This window comes from Leuciscus leuciscus, assembly GCF_965113295.1.
Source record: "Leuciscus leuciscus genome assembly, chromosome: 14".
Lineage (NCBI taxonomy): Eukaryota > Metazoa > Chordata > Actinopteri > Cypriniformes > Leuciscidae > Leuciscus > Leuciscus leuciscus.
The window spans coordinates 16,286,384-16,303,316 of record NC_138738.1 but is presented as its reverse complement, the minus strand read 5'-3'; the positions used below and the strand labels follow the sequence as shown (position 1 = coordinate 16,303,316).

Genomic DNA, 16,933 nt, shown 5'->3' with positions numbered 1-16,933 from the left:
TTGCAAAACAATCCCTTCAGGATGATACAAGTCAAGACCCCTCTGCGTATAGTTTTCCTGTTCACTCTGTGGGTTTATTCTGTCAAAATGAACATTACCCATTATTTAATTTAGAATTTAAGACATGAAGTACAGTTTTTAGGTTAACTGACAAAACATTTGAAACAATTCTAGACATTGCTAGCCATTTTTTATAAATCCGGTTCAGTATCAGTTCAGTGTTCACTTTTGTGAGAGCAATGATAAAACATATATACAAGAATGTAAAATTAAAGAGACGGCCATGTTGCTATTAGCGCTCTGTGTGTGTTCAGGAGCGTGCAGGTAAACCTGCCTCTAATATATGAAGATTACAGACTTGTTACTGTACAAAGAACATTTTATTATAGTGTAGCTGCACAATATGGGCAAGTGTTGACAGGTTCAGAGTTAGTGATGCTCGTCTTACAATGGCCCCCTTTGAGTCAGACATTTTACAACAGAACACAATAAACAATGGACTGGGGCAGGACAGGAGTCCGAACAGAGGTGCAAGGTGCTCCAGGAATGTACGCCATTAGTTCATTTTTCTCCCTTCCGTGCGTGTGCTTAATCAGAGACGGTATAAAAAGTAGACAGACTAAATAAATGATAAAAAAAATTAATCCCAATGCATGGTGGCTGCAGGAAAATACCTTTCGATTAAAAATGGGAATCAGCTTATTTGTAAAGGCAGCACCTGATCTAGTCCTTACTCTGTTTAGAACATATTAGTATGACTCGCAGATTCAAATTGTAAATTTTCTCAATGGTTTAGCAAACTGTTGTTTTCAGCTTGTCTCTATTTAAATTGATATGGGTTGTACTTGCATGACTACTCCTGAGACAAAGAAGTACTCTAGCATACTTTGCTAAAAACATTTAGAACATATTATGGAAATAATATACTTCAAAAGAATATACTTAAGTGTGAACTGAATGTAATGTGCATGGACACTTAACTGCATGTTAATTGCAATTAAATGAAAATGTATTAGTTTAAATGTCCACAAAAATTTGAAGCAGTATTGTCAACATTGATAATAATAAGAAATGGCATAACAATCTGAGAAATTCGAAAAGATCAGTAGTAGTTTGCATCCCTGGAAATTGATGTCAGTTGTTTAACTTTTTTTTTTAAATTGTAAACAGTTGGTAAATACTGCTGTATTGTCTAAAAAATAAGCTTGACCAAGGTGAACATTTTTCTTTAGCTTAGTGTTGTTAGATGTTAGATTTATGAAATTATTTTAGTTAGTCATGTTTTCCCCCATTAATTTAGATAAAAGCTGTACTTACATGACCAGAAAATCATTTGGCTACTGAGTAAACTGACTGACTTGCTTTAAAAAGCAGTTTGGTCTGACTGACAGACAGCTTAAGCTTGAGTAAACTCTAAAACAGTGCACATTCACTCTTACAACCTTGAAGACAAAGACTTCGGTCAACAATGTCTACCAAAGCAAACGTGTGTGCATTTGCGTCTGTGCATGAGTGCATCCCTATGTAAAGTAGAACTGTGGTAATGGATCACATAGACTCCCTGCTGACTGGGCTCACATCGGAGGATTCATCTCCAGTGTGTTGGTAGTCTCTGCTGGAACTACAGTGTGGGAGAGGGGCCTTTTTGTGAACATCTCATTCCACCTAGTTCCATTAACGCCATAAACAGAAAGGTGTGATCATTCCAAAATATTACACAATTAAAAATAAATACTATACTGCTCTGTTTTGAGTGACCATCCTATGGAGGCAGCATTTTATGGCATCATGGGACTATCGACGATGCCTGTTCCAAAAAGTAGGTCTGTCTCGGAGAAGGGAATCATGGAATACATAATGACAAGCTCAGTAAAAAAACAATCTAATATATAAAAATCATAATTAAAATAATATGTATGTTCAGCATAATTACACACTTGATTATTTAATAGTTAGTTACACATTTAATTAGTTATTTAATGTTACCAGTGCTTTGGCAATGTAAAGACACCATGCCAAAAAAATAAAAAATAAATAAAAAAAACACTTCAATCTGAATCTTAACAACATGCTAACATCAATAAAAAAAAAAAAAGGTAAAAAAATAATTGCTGCCTGTGTAGAGTGTTCCAAATCGGTCACTTATGAGGTTAGATGTTCCATGATGGATATGTTGCTTTCTTAGAAGGCAGCCACACATGTACTCCAGGCAGCAAGGAAGCTCCCAATAATTTTTTTTTTTTTTTTACCAGACCTCTAGTGGTGTGAAATAAATAGACAAATCTCACAGCTAGAGAGTTAAAGGGTGGAGAAAGAGATAGACAAGCGTCAAAGTGTGAACACAGAGGTGTTATTACGTTAACTGGGTGATAATTTAATGTTAAATATGCCTGGTGTTAGAAAACATGCCACTTTAATGAGCTGCTGATATACACACACACACACACACACACACACACACACACACACCTGTTAGTGCCAATGTTGTCTTGTGAGACACACACACACACACACACACACACACACACACACACACACACACACACACACACACACACGCTCGTTGCTGGAGTAGAAACCAACAGCTGCATGGGCAGGTGGTTTAATGCCCCTCCATGATGACATTGACTACAACTGCAAATTACACTCATTAGTGATGCATCTATGACAGGTCACTTCATCTGCTCATTACATTCTGACCATTACTCATTATGGCATGACCTGTCACTTTCATCTATGAGTGATCCAAGTGTGGCCCCAAATTAGGATCATCTAAATATAGTTTACAAGTGTCATATTTCAGTAACATTTGTTATGGTATATTCATCACTTTTAACATGACAACACACACACACACACACACACACACACACACACACACACACACACACACACACACACACACACACACACACACACACACACACACACACACACACACACACACACACACACACACACACACACACACACACACACACACACACACACACACACACACACACACACACACGTAATGTCTATTCAATTAATGTGTATCATCTGCCACAATAATGTATTGTAATTATTTTAATCTGGGGGCTAAAATCAGTATGTCCATCCATACAATGAATCTGAATCTTTTTCCAAATGAAAGCCCCATTTATAATACGTTTCAACTGGTGCGACACAGGTCAACTGAATAGAACAAAACAGATGACATGCAGTTTTACTGCAGTCCACATCTGCAAGCTACCCATCATTAGCTAATCATGAAATATTAGGCAAATTGCAGTGTAATTTGGAGATTACCTTTCTAATGTTGCCAAACAACAAAGGCAACTTTAATTGGGAACATTTGTTAATTATGACCTTAAAGGAAAGCAGTACACCTAAAAATACAGGAACAGGAAAGCCTGGTACAGTATACAATAAGTACATGTATGTGAAAGCACATAAAGGTTGCAGGTTCAGTCCAGTGTCTGGCTTATTGTCTTTCTCTCCACTTATTGCATATGATTTCAAAGATAAATACAGATGTTGATTCTCACTATTCTTCACTATTTTACAAACAGATAAGACTATTCTTACAATATGGAAAAAAATAATTAAAGATTTTAAATAAAATATACATAAACAAAAGGCAAAAAATATGAATGTGTCTTTCAGCAATCATAGAGAAGATAGATAGATAAATATATATATATATATATATATATATAGATAGAAAGATAGATAGATAGATGTTCTTTGCAGATGTTTTCTAACCAAATTGACACAAAGGCACTATTGACGTCAGAGAGTTCAGAAATGAACAAAGTCTTCACCTCTCTAATACATAATGAGATCATAATTCCTCTGTCACTATATAATTGTAAGTTTCCCTTTAAGGAATTAAATCAAATGAACAGCTGGCTGTGTCGTTACAGAGTTGCCTGATCTTCCTGGGTTCGAACAGTGCATGTCGAGTCGACCTTAATGAATTATTAGCATAATTACGTAGGCATTTGGATGTGAATGGAAAATGTGAAGCTAGCTGGGTCAGAGACAATAAAGCTTTTTAATGATAGGGAGAATGTGAGGGAAAAGCCCAGGCTGATGATTCCGACCATAAACTTTTGTGTTTGGAGGTGGGCACTGAGCCCAGTCCAAATGCTGAAGTTTTTCTTGGCTAGGTGTTTCCTCTACTGTCACAACCCTGGAGCAAACAGCCACCTTAGACACGAGAGTAAATCTGAGTGAGAGAGAGCGATGGAGAAGATCCATGGTAGAGGAACATGGTTGTTTCACCTTCTCAGGTGTCACCTGATCCATATAAAAGGATAAGCAAGACTCCATCTGAATGCACTACAGGGAACAGGAACCAAGCCACCCCCAAATCCTCCACCACCTACCCCACCGTCCTGTCTCAGGAAACCGAGCTGTAATGTGATAACCCTGTTCGGGCTCCAGGGACCCAGATGGTCCGGTATAGACCAGGCGCAGACAGGCTGGAGACCAGGCAGTGAACCAGGGTGAGCGCGGGCCATGGACGGCTGTAATACAAGGACCTTTCCCATTAGCACAACAAACACCAGAGCAGAACAAAGCTCTGATGCAGCTGAAAGGTAGTCCTCTCCTCCGGTTAGCCCTCCTTAGCAAGACAACAGCCAGGCCCACCGCTGGGCATCCCTCCTGGGAGCTAAGGGAATGTGCTAGCATTAGCCCCAGGGTGAAAGTACTTAGCTGTAAATAATGGACATCAGCTCTAAACTGCTTTAAGCAGCATTTTTGTGAAAAAGCACTCATAAGAGATTTTTTGTTGTTACATTTTTGTTTAAAATTTCTGCCAAAGTTTGTACAAAGACAAACCCTGCCTCCAAATATGGTGCTGTGAATGGCAGTGAAGCAACGCAACTCACCGTTAAAAAAGTACGTTTCACACCAAGTAGCCATTAGACAGTATGCGATTTCGTATGCAGCAAAAGCAACTAAACAAGATGTTTGATGTCTCGATAAATAAATAAATCATTTCATTCAGTCATTATATCTGGATAAAAATAATGGGAATGGGTCATCTCATGTTCCCCATTCAAAAAGTCTGACTGTTTTCAAAATAATAAGCTTCCAGTGACTAGCGGTGTAGCAAAACCATATGCCATATCTTTTTTTTTTGTGACACTGTATTGTGTACATGGTTTCATTGCCAAGCTTGAGGGAGTACAAACTCTTGTAAACTGTCCTCTATCTACTATGTAATATGTATCAATACTACTGAATCAGTATTTTTGGGTGGTTGATATAGAAAGAAAAACAAACCAATTTGAGTTCCTAGGCACTATTTTACATAATCTTTTGAGTGGAATATTTAATTATAATAATTTTAGTGGAATATTTTACTGTATTAAATGTTCTCAATTATATATATTTAGCTGTATTGATTTTTATTTTTACATCACAAAATATGGCTATTAAATTATAAATCATATTATTTAAATTATGTATAATGTATTAAATCAAACTACATGTATATATATATATATATATATATATATATATATACACACACATTATTTGATTAATGTATTTATGTATTATGTATAATGTAAAAAAAATACAATACACACACACACGCTTTCATAAGGGCTTGAAATGAAAAATAAATCTTTTTTAACATTAGAAATGCCTTTACTGTCACATTTGCGTAATTTAATGCGTGCTTGCTGAATAAAAGAATCAAATATATATATTTTTTTTATTAGTAGCTTGTATTGTTGCCAACTACTTTTTCAGAGATTACCTTGGCTCCTTGGCTGTAGCCGAACTACTTTAAATTATGATTAGCTTATAACCTGTCAAGCTACAGTTTCAAAGTAGCTTCCTCAGCGCAGGCTAATGTGTTGCTGAAACAGCAGTGCAGCACACAGGCTGATGGGTATTATATCAGGACATCCCATGCAATCAAGATCAAGAGGGAGATTAGCATATTACTGAAAGCACCCAAACCACTTCAAAGCCGGTGCGTCGTTTACATACGGTCTAATTTCAGGGGCCCGGAGTAATGTTTGGTCAGACGTGCAACACGTCACAAACATGATATTGCTTTACCATTTAATGACCCGTGTACTCACACAACGCAATCTCTGGGCATATCGGGTCACCCTGAGATCTCACAGGAGCATTTCGGAATGTGCTCTGCTGGTTACCACCTACTGTAGAAGTCATTTGTTTTCTGCTGACAGGCAGGAGAAAGTGATCTCCCGATGCCAGACCGTCAACATGCTGAAATCCTCCACTGGCGTGGAACAAGCCTTTCGCATTATCCGAATCTGGACACAAGCACGGTCTCAGGTGAAGAGAGAAAGGCATGTACAATGTGATCGGTAACAGCACTGCAACAGCCTGTCAGCATTACAAAAGTTCCCATATGCAATGCAACTCACAACACGGCAACCTCGGTACAAGGAGCATTTGAGACGGATAAGAACCGGAGATGCCCTGGTTATTGTGAGACAATTTAAAATGTCATAGCAATCTAAAGGAGGCCCAGGGTTTGATACAATTCCTCATGATCAGAATTTCCAAACGCTTTCTCCAGTCTTTCCCTAACCTTGATAGAAATAATAGGGAGAAATGTAATGAACAAAGCATGCCAGTTGGACGAGAGTCGTGGAGCATCTTAAAGCAGTTTAAAAGCAGTGATTGTCTCCTGCCTAAGGGTTGATTGCAGAAAATGACACTGACAATAGAATGTGTTTGAGGACTACCAATGGTGCTTTAGAGCTGTTCATCATCCAAGCTCTTCGCATCTAGAACTCAAGCACTCAGGCTGCACCTGGTGCTACTAAACTCCAGACCCTTGACCTGTTTACTGATGAGAATTTCTACTAAAGAATAGGCTTTAGTTCTTATCATAGCCATGATGGCTACTTGCTGTTACTATCAATTTTTTTTATAATATCCATATAGCGCTATCTGTTAGCATTCCCAGTCAAAATATCTTCTTTCATATGTGGGATATTTCAAGTTCAATCAAGTTCAATCAACTTTATTGATCCCACAAGGGGCAATTGATTAAGAGCAGCATGTAAATAACAATAAATAATACACATCACACGCATTATTCACACAAGTAACAAAGTCCATCAGTCCATCACACACACGCCCACATAACGTACAACAGTACACAGTATTCATCAGCATGTGCAATTTTTCCCTTCTCCAGGAGCTCTATGCGGAATTTAAAAGTTTGATCGCATAAGGAATGAAAGATTTAGAATGGCGATTCGTCTTACATACCGGGAACGCGTAACGACGCCCAGAAGGTAGCAGAGAGAATTCACCTGCCAAAGCATGACCTGGAGCAGCCAGGATGCTCTTTGCCTTCCGCAGTATTTGCTGGTTACAAAAGACATTTAAGTCTCTCTGTTTTACGCCGATAATTTTAGAGCAAATCTTTACAATATTATTCAGGCTATTCCTGTCTTTGATGCTCAAGTTGTGAAACCAGCAGATAAAAGAAAAATTTAAAAGACTCTCAATAAAAGACTGATAAAATCTGCACAGAATGACCGGCGAGACAGAGAAAGTATTTAGTTTACGAATTTAAATATTTGCCATTTATATGCAGCTTCCAAAAACAATGAATTTAGTCAAATTAAATGGCTACCTTTGAATAGACACCAGGATTTTGCTACACAATTTGTTTTTCCCACATTTCTTTTTTCCTTTTCTTAACAGTTAGTGCTATACTAAGCTAGAAGGCTTATAATGTTAGTTTGCTAAATGAAATAAACTCAGGGAAAATATATATTATGAAAAAAAGCATGAATTAGCATTTTCATGATTAATTATAAATACACTATAAAACTATTTTCGAACATTTCTGATCAGGCATTCTAGCTAAAAGAGTAAGTCCATACATTTTAAATGTGTACATCTGCTTAAAAAAAAAGCCTCAAAGGTAAAAAAGCACATAGATGGCTTCAAAGCTAATTGATATGGACTAAAATCCACAAAAGTGGTGTAATACCTGAAATATGAGAATTATAAATAAGATAATTCATTAACTTGGCCTAACAAAACCATAATTGAATAAAAATCAATCATTTGGTCCATTTCTTCAACACACAGGTGTTTCCGTGTGCTCGTGACTTTTCCAAAGGGTTACTTCCTTGCCTTTATGCAAAAGTTAATCTCCCTGATTTATGGTAAATCTTGCAGCTGGGAAATGGGAGACAAGTACGACAGATAAGTCATGGACGACGTGTTGCGCTATCAGCACCAGACGCTATTCGTGTGGAAATGGAGGACTGTGCGCAGAAGCTGTTGGTTCCCAGAACTTGCTGCATTGATACATATCCATAAAAACACAACTGGGAAACTAATCACATAAAACACTCTTGACATTGATCAATACAAACTGTTTGTCTTTAAAAGCGATCTATTCATTGACTCACGACACTATTCACAAGTCTACCCAGATGGAGTGGAAAACATCTGTGAGATTAAGAGCCTCACTCACATACTATGTCTTTGTCACCTGACCCAATGGTGTGACAGTCACGGCAAAATGAACCAGATTACGAGCCAGAACCATTTATGTTTCCAGTAAAACTTACAGCCATTTATTATTTTCTCTTTTCTTCCAGTCCAGTCTTCCTCTTGTTGCTTAGCCAGCTCTGGAGAAAGTGCCAGAGGGAAGTCTACAGTTTTGGCTGCCTCCAGCTTTCTCTTCTGTCAATCATTCTGAAGGTCTCTTGATACCGCTCCTCTCAAGGGTTAGAGAAATAAGCTGCAGAATTCCTAAGAACCTTTCGCTGACATAATGAGGAAGACAGTATATGCAAAAGACATGGAACGAGAGAGGAAAACCAAGTGAAAGGGATGGAGAGATGGTGACAAAGACAGATAGAGAGAATTGAGGTCAATTGGACAAACATTTGCCAAAAACCGAAGGATATTCCATCTGGTGCAAGCAAAATTAAAAAGAATTAAAAACAAGGGAGTCTTCCGGGGAAGTTTTAAGAAGACTTTGATTGATTCACTATATTAAAAAATAACATTATTTCTGCTGTTATATGCGACGTCCAGCTGAGTATTATTCCTCTGGAAAACCACAAAGACTTTCATAAGAAGACAACACCGGGAGAAGCGTGCAGAAACTGTCAAGTAAAGGAATTGAAGAAGTTGATGAAATAAGCTGTACAATTGTAAAACTGTCGGATGAATCTCAAGAGGAAAGTTTATACTTTCAATAAGGGAAGAAAAAAAAAATGGAGAAATACTATACTGAAAAGGGGGAATTCATTAAACAGTTGGGGTACATTGCGTGCAGCATTTCAATGTCTTTCACACAGAATGCGTATTCATATTTAAAAATGTGAGACGGAGGACAGTGGTTTGGAAAAAAGGGATGGGTCTTGAGATTATTTAAAAGTTTAACTTTTTAAAACTTGAGTCTCACATTTTTTGATTCCTGCATCATACATACAAAAAAAGGGTGTGGCCATTCATTTTGAAATGCGTAGCCCCACAATTTGTTAGCATGCACTTAATTCATTTATTTTTAGTGGACCAAATGAAAGCATATTGCTTTCTCGATCTTATTTGCATCTATTCTACGGCCGAACACATATTCCATCAGAAATCAGAGTCAGAAAGAGACTATCATTTGAGGAGCAGACTCTTCCTCAGCAGTTACCTCCTAATGCAGAGGATTTGTCAGTAGAATTCCAGTCTTAATGAAAATCACATCTCTGGTTATTTGAAGAAAAGTAGATTGCCAGATGGAGACTCGCTGACAGTCGCATCCAGTCCTCTCTTTGGTGGTTTTCAACAGAGCATAATCATCAGAAAAGTATCATACAGTGCAAATTACTGTAGATTACGTCTATAAAAAAACAAACTCTCATACACAATTTAAGAAAGTAGGGCTTAAAGTGAGGGCAACGTTAGGGGATGAAATAATGTCATATGTATCAAAACAGAAAAAAATATGTATAATTTAATCAAACTGAAATGTATTGCTAATTTAACACAATATTAAATTTAAGAAATAATATTTAAAAAATAAAAATACAATTAAAAAAACAATCGATTCTACATTAATCAATATTTTTTAAATGATATCAGTGTGACTTAATTACTTAAAAAAAAACCATTTCCTTGTACTTGATATTTGTCTGCATGTAGCTATTTGTCATTTACAGTGTATACATGGATTTTGAGTGAAACGCTTTATAGCGGTCGAACATAACTTTGTATGCATATGTTTTCATGGGGTGAACATTGAAAGAAGAACAATGAGTGACGATGTGAGTGAAGCCTGGATCTGGTTAGACACTGGGCTGTAAACAACCAGAGTGATGAGCGATGAGTCATGGGTGTGTGTATGAGCTGTACAAATGTTTTCATCATTTTGTAAATAATCTCTTTTTTCCCCCATCCATTTAACTTAACACAATCATTCATTCAACTTTTAAAATGTTTTCAGCAGATTTTCTTCATGCATGCTTTATATGTTACTATATATATTTACTGTATTTAAAAAAATCTTTTGAACAGAGAAAAAGACAAAACAAATCAGATAATAATAAATCACACCACAAAACTTTCACTAAATAGTAAAAATAAATACATAAATGTATAGTAATATGAACTAGCAGTGAAGAGAATAGACTGCATGACTGAACTCTGAGGCCTACCAGCAAGTGAAGAGTAGATGTTAATGAAGCATTAACTAAGCGGATTCTCAAGAGGACTTGACTTCAAGAGAAAATTATATAGCTGCAACACAAGACTGAACAGCAGGAAAGAAATCCAGTGGGACATTAGCCCCGGAAGTATCTTTGCTCAAGGGCACATGGGTCTGGTCATTGAAGATTTTGAGTGAATCACAAGCCATAAATGTAAATGATGATTGGTTGATGGTATCACAAGAATGCACATAGTCCAGACCCTAGTGAATGTGACGTGAACGTTTTAAAAAGTAGCTTTTTAAGAGCACCCCAAAATACGGTCACTGGCAAAACATATGAATTGTAAATGTATCATCACATTTTAGAAATATGTTGCTCACAAACATATTTATTTGATCAAAATACATGTCATGGCTGCTCTATACTCTACACTACTGTTTAAAAGTTTGGGGTCAGGAAGAATTTTTGGGGAAAGAAATGTATACTTTTATTCAGCTAGGTTGCATTACAAAACTGCTCTTTTGAACTTTCAATTTATCAAAGAACACTAAAAAATAATATCATGGTTTCTACAAAATTATTAGGCAGCACAATGGTTTACAACTCTAACAGAAATAAAAAAAATTGTTTGAGCACCAAATCATCATATTAAAATGATTTCTGAAGGATCATGTGACTGAAAATGTTGCATTGCCATCACAGGAATAAATTACATTTTAAAATATATTAAAATAGAAAACAGTTATTTTAAATTGCAGCAATATTTCACAAAATTGCTGTTTTTACTGTATTTTTTATCAATGATGCCTTGGTGAGCATAAGATAACTTCTTTTAAAAACATTACTGACCCCACACTTTTGAAAGGTAGTGTAGGTCGGAATCACACAAGACAATGGGGAATAGATGATGCAGAAGGAAAAGGCACCACAAAGGAAGATCTATTTTGCGTTACCTTAAAAGTATAGCTTGAGATACTTGCTGAGACAAAATCCTAATGCATTCTGCAAAACCCATAACATATTGCTCCTATTACTGCCCCTCCACCAATATAACTGGAATAATTCTTTGTGGCATTGTTTAAAATTGTTAATAATGTGCAGGTAACCAGGGGAAGGCTTGGTCCATCGCAGACAGGTCCGGTGAGCGAGGGAGTCTGGGCTTCATTAGAGATTTCATTCCCCCCTCAGCACCTCCACCTCGCTCAAGGTCTGGAACCATCCATTTACATCTTCGTAATTGGGGACACATGCAGGTTCGCATGTACTAAATCTGCCCCCTTTTGACAGCTCTACCCCCTTCAGGGTGTCTTGACAAAGCCCTCGATATGATCAAATGCTACCTCTTCCAGTTCCATTGGGTTTGTCCCTTAATAAAGCAACAATGCAGGGTGAAATAAGCAGCCTAGGCCGTAGATGAAGCCAGCATCTGATAGCATATGGAAGATGTTTACACTAATATTGCTATTCTGATGTTATCACATGACTTCGTTTAGTGGATCATATGTTCCCGAGAGAGGGGCTCTAGAAGAAGGGACAGATTTCCATGGAAATAGATTAGATGGGGGTCAACTTATGCATAGACACATATTGTCTACTAGGACGTTCTGTCTTTGAAGCAAAATAAGTCTAGTGGAATGAGCGCAAGCATTTTGGAGATACAACAAAGCATTTTTGGGCTGCTTTTAAAGTATGACTTCAATTACAGTGACATATTTCTAGCGCATCCATGGGGTTTTAAACAAAAGCATATCTACGGGATCTTAACCAGACAGAATAACCCGGCACAGCTAATGAAAGGGCAATGGGCATAATAGTTTGGAGATGTTGCTGCAAACTGCGGTCCCTTTGAAACAGCATTATGACGTTCACTTTAAATTATGGATATTGACATAATTAATCAGCCACCGCTGTCATTTTATTAGCAAAATATCCAACCACTTACTGGTGTATCCAGGTCGCACTCAACGGTTCTCACAGCCATTTAAATGCCCAAAAGATATCAGAACGATCGCACAAGTACCTTCAAAACGATTACCCTTGAGATCAGGATAAGATAACTTAAAAGGCTCATATGGACGAAACATGTGTTGAGACAATCTTATCGCTCTGTAATAAAGCCAAATACCTCATATTGTAGAAAGGGTGCAGTCTATATGTAAGTTGGCTTGTCTTTAACTAGAGACTGATTCATTTTAGCAGCCTCATGTGGAACATGCACACAGCAGTTAGTATTTTAAGTAAATTGAACCAAAGTGCCCTTTCAGTGATATGATGAGCAATAATTTAACCCGTTCTAGGTCCCTCGCATTACAGTTAGAGTTTCTCTGGCTCTCTGGGGGAGTTTTGGCCCATTGGTCTGTAGACTGATGTGCAGCAATGCCTTTGATTCCGCACATCTGGAAAAGCTGCTCAGCGGTTTAAGGCTGTCCACATACACTCTTTGAAATCAGCAGCCATCGCTGACAGTCTACAGAGGCCACTGCTCCCCTGACTGCAACCCCCTCACCCTTTTCCTTCTGGAAGACTGTTTTATCAAGTCTCATGCAAGCGGTAATAAAAGTTTTCATTTTTAGTGGGGGGGTTGCGCGTGTATGTGTGGGTGAAAAACAAAGAGAGACTAGATTTTCTTGCCAAGGAAGGACCCACAATATGACCACCTTGCAGGGGAAACTTTATACTGTATATTTTCATTGAATAAGCACTCATTTTTATTTATACATCAATCAAATTGCTTCCAAAATTAAATAAATGGCGCTTTTATTGTCATTGTACATCATCAAATATATCTATAAATACTAAATATTACTTTTAAGTTGACAGCGAATCTGAGATTAATAATTTCCCCCACAAAACTATTTATATTTTCCCTTACTTTTACTAATGCTGTATAATAGAATAAAATCATTTGTATTTGTATTATTTATATTTATTATAATTAGGGGTGTAACGGTACTCCGGTCTTTCGGTACAGCACGCATGTGAACCATGTGAACTTTTTGTGTGTTCAGAACATAATTCATAACTCTAAGTTCCCCCCTAAGATGGGACAACACAGTTTATATCAATATACTTTGATGTAGCAGAGAACACAGAGATACTATGGGAAAAGTACACAATCCAAGTTGATTCTAAACACGAGACAAGCTTTTTAAAGTGCCAGATGGTATGCTGTTTAATGCATTTGAGACCTGTTTTCCTGAGCGCATAACTTATATATCCTATATCTAGGATCTATCCTTATCTGTAAATGTAAGAAAGTCACACGAGTATTTCCATTTTGCATAAAGGCTTCACAGACTTCCCTGAAGGAGTGCCGGCACAAACAAACAGATCGATAGTTCGTTCAGTAAAACACTGTTTAATAAAAAAATAAAAAAAATCTTATGTTTGCCTTTCACCCCCTGATACCCCTAATACTCGCTGCTCATCATTCCCAAGGAAAGAGTACTTTGGTTCACTTTACTACTTGCTGTGTGTGCAATATTCAAAATGAGGCTGATAAAATGAATCAGTTTCCAGTTAAAGACAAGCAAACATGACACATATAGGTTATCATCATGGTAATTAGTGGTGCTGTGTAGTTGCTAGGATGTTCTGGAAGGTTTCTTACTGGCAGCAGAGAGCATCCCCAAATTGTCTTCATTGGATTTTCAGCTTGTTTTATCATCCACAAGGCAAAGACCCTTATCAGTACATTGCCATGGTGAAGTTCAGCAAGTTTAAAACTCTGAATATGATCAATAGTAACAGTCTTAGCAAGCGCCACTAATTAACTAATTAATTAAATAAATGGACCTACACCAGACGTAGGATTAAGATGAGTGACATAAATAAAGAAATTGAGACGCGAGCACAAAGGAAGCTGAAGTAAATGGTGGAAGGTGGTCTGTTATGCAATCAGTCTGTTCTCGTCCATGATGTATCAGGGTGGATTAGTCAGTTCACAGGAGCTTGTAAATTAGCCTGGTGGAATGTGTATGTCTGCCAGCCTTTTGCAAGAAGCCTCAAGAAGTTTGGCCCTGCTGAAGCCATCACTGGCCTGTGGTCTCTCATCTTCTTTGATTCATCCACCACTTTTCCTTTCTCTTTCACGTTTTCGGTCTTTGTCATTCTGAAATAGCCAAATAGTTGCAGGAAGACTAAAGCGGAATGAAATACACTGCGGTTTCGATGGAGGTCTGGTCGGCAGTACTGCTAAATATTTCAACCTGATGGCATTTATAATGGGTTTTATATCATACGCTCATTGATGCTAACTAATAAGCCACATAAGGAGGATACATTCCGCTGTAATTGTAGCCCCAAAAGTGCACTACAGCTGTCAGCTCAAAGACTAACAATGTGGTGGAGTTGAGTTAATATTTTGGAGCATTTACAAAATATGGGATTACAATTATTTTGCTTAAAACTAATCTAACATAGAACAGCCTCACCTCACAAAAAAGAAACAAAGCCATTGTGAATGAGGTCAATCTAAACACCATTTTATGAAAGAGCAGGAACGCTAGTCATTCATCACTCCTTGAACCCTAAAATGGTTGCCTTGACCTCTCTTCTCCTGAGAGACGGCCAGGTCAAAGCAGGCAAAGGATGTCTGGTGACCCCCCTGATGACTCCTGCTTGGTGGTGGGGGGATCTGAGGAGGAGCAGACACGCTAATGAGTTTTACAGCATGTCTACTCAGCTTTTTACAGCAATTTTGCTCATTTGTGTGAAAGAAGGAACACAACTTTTAAACAGTAGTGCAAGTTTGGGATCATTAATCAAGAGAAAAAAAACTAGGATATAATGCACATTAGATTATAAAAGAAACATGACTGTCGCACAGGCCGTGTTGTGTCTGAATAACTAAATGAACTAAATTATATTGACACTATGATCAAATTCAGTAAATATTTCACAAAATTTGATATGTGGAAGTACTTACATCATGTTTTAAATGTGTGGTCTAATCCTAACGTACTGAGAGGTTACGGAGCGCTGCCGTGCCAATGAACTGTCAGAGCTCTGTGAATCTCATTGCATTCATTCTGCATGATCTCACCATAAACAAACTGCTGAGCCCAGTCTTTGATATGACGATAAGCCCATTTGAGAGATGAGAATTAACACACACAACTCGTACGCTGACCAATTACGTTATAAACTGCTGAAGTAAGACGCTTTACAGTTATTACAGAAAAATGTGGTATCACATCAAGAGAGTACGTAATTAAGAGATCATGACAATAAAAATGCCCTCGTTTTTAATGTGATTTCATTTAGTCTTCATGAGACAAATGTAAAATACTAAAGGATCTATTCTCTCAGTTTTATGGGTATATTAAAGCTTTGAAGAATAAAGAGTATGTTATTAGAAAAAATTCTAATATTACTTCCACATGTGCTTTGAGAAAAGCCTCAAAGCAACTATTCAAAATCTGAAAATAAGTTTTTCCCAAAACACTTTTTTTAGCTGTTATTTGAGAGAAAGACATCCTCATTTTAATGATCATTCTATCCAAATTCTATTCATCTGTTTTAATCACGTGACCTTCTCCTCACAACTTTCATATTTATGACCATCAGTGGGTAAAGGAAATGGCATTTTTGGTAACACTTTATAATAAGGTCTCATTTGTTAACATTAGTTAATAAATTAGCTGACATTAACAATGAGCAAACTATTGTTTACAGCATTTATTAACCATTATTAATGTTGGTTATAAAAATGTTATGTTAATGTTAGTCATAGTGCATTAAGTAATGTTAACAGATACAACTTTTGATCTTAAAAATGTATTAGTAAATATGTTTAATACATGCTGCAGAAGTATTCATTGTTAGTTCATGTTAACTAATGTAGTTAACTAATGTTAAAAATGAAATATTTTTAAGGGAATTTTTAAGATGTCATAAAGAAACGTCATAATATATTTTGATACATTACCTAACTATATTATATACCATTTTCTAAACAATTTAGCAAAAACCAAAAGGTGTATGTATACATATAAGTTTTGACAACTATTGCCTAATCATCACATGAATAAGTTGATCAGGTTACAATAATGGCAGTGAGGTAATACAGTGTGTTACATGAAACAGATGAATACAGGGGTTTGGTGGGCAGTTTCCATAGCGACGGTCCTATCTAAACACCAAAACATCATGAGGTCACACCGTTGGCCAGGGCGATGCATTATTGCTGTGAAATCTGTATCTGCTTCTCCAGCACACAAACACAAGGACACACATACACACATGCTGTTGAAGAGGACATTCCTTTGTGAATC

At 37.1% G+C, this 16,933-nt stretch overlaps 1 protein-coding gene across 1 annotated transcript in view; it reads right to left on the bottom strand.

Moving 5' to 3' along the window:
- Nucleotides 1-16,933, bottom strand: part of ror1 (receptor tyrosine kinase-like orphan receptor 1) — a 110,649-nt gene that overhangs the window by 29,942 nt on the left and 63,774 nt on the right. The gene's annotated exons all lie outside the window — the stretch shown is intronic.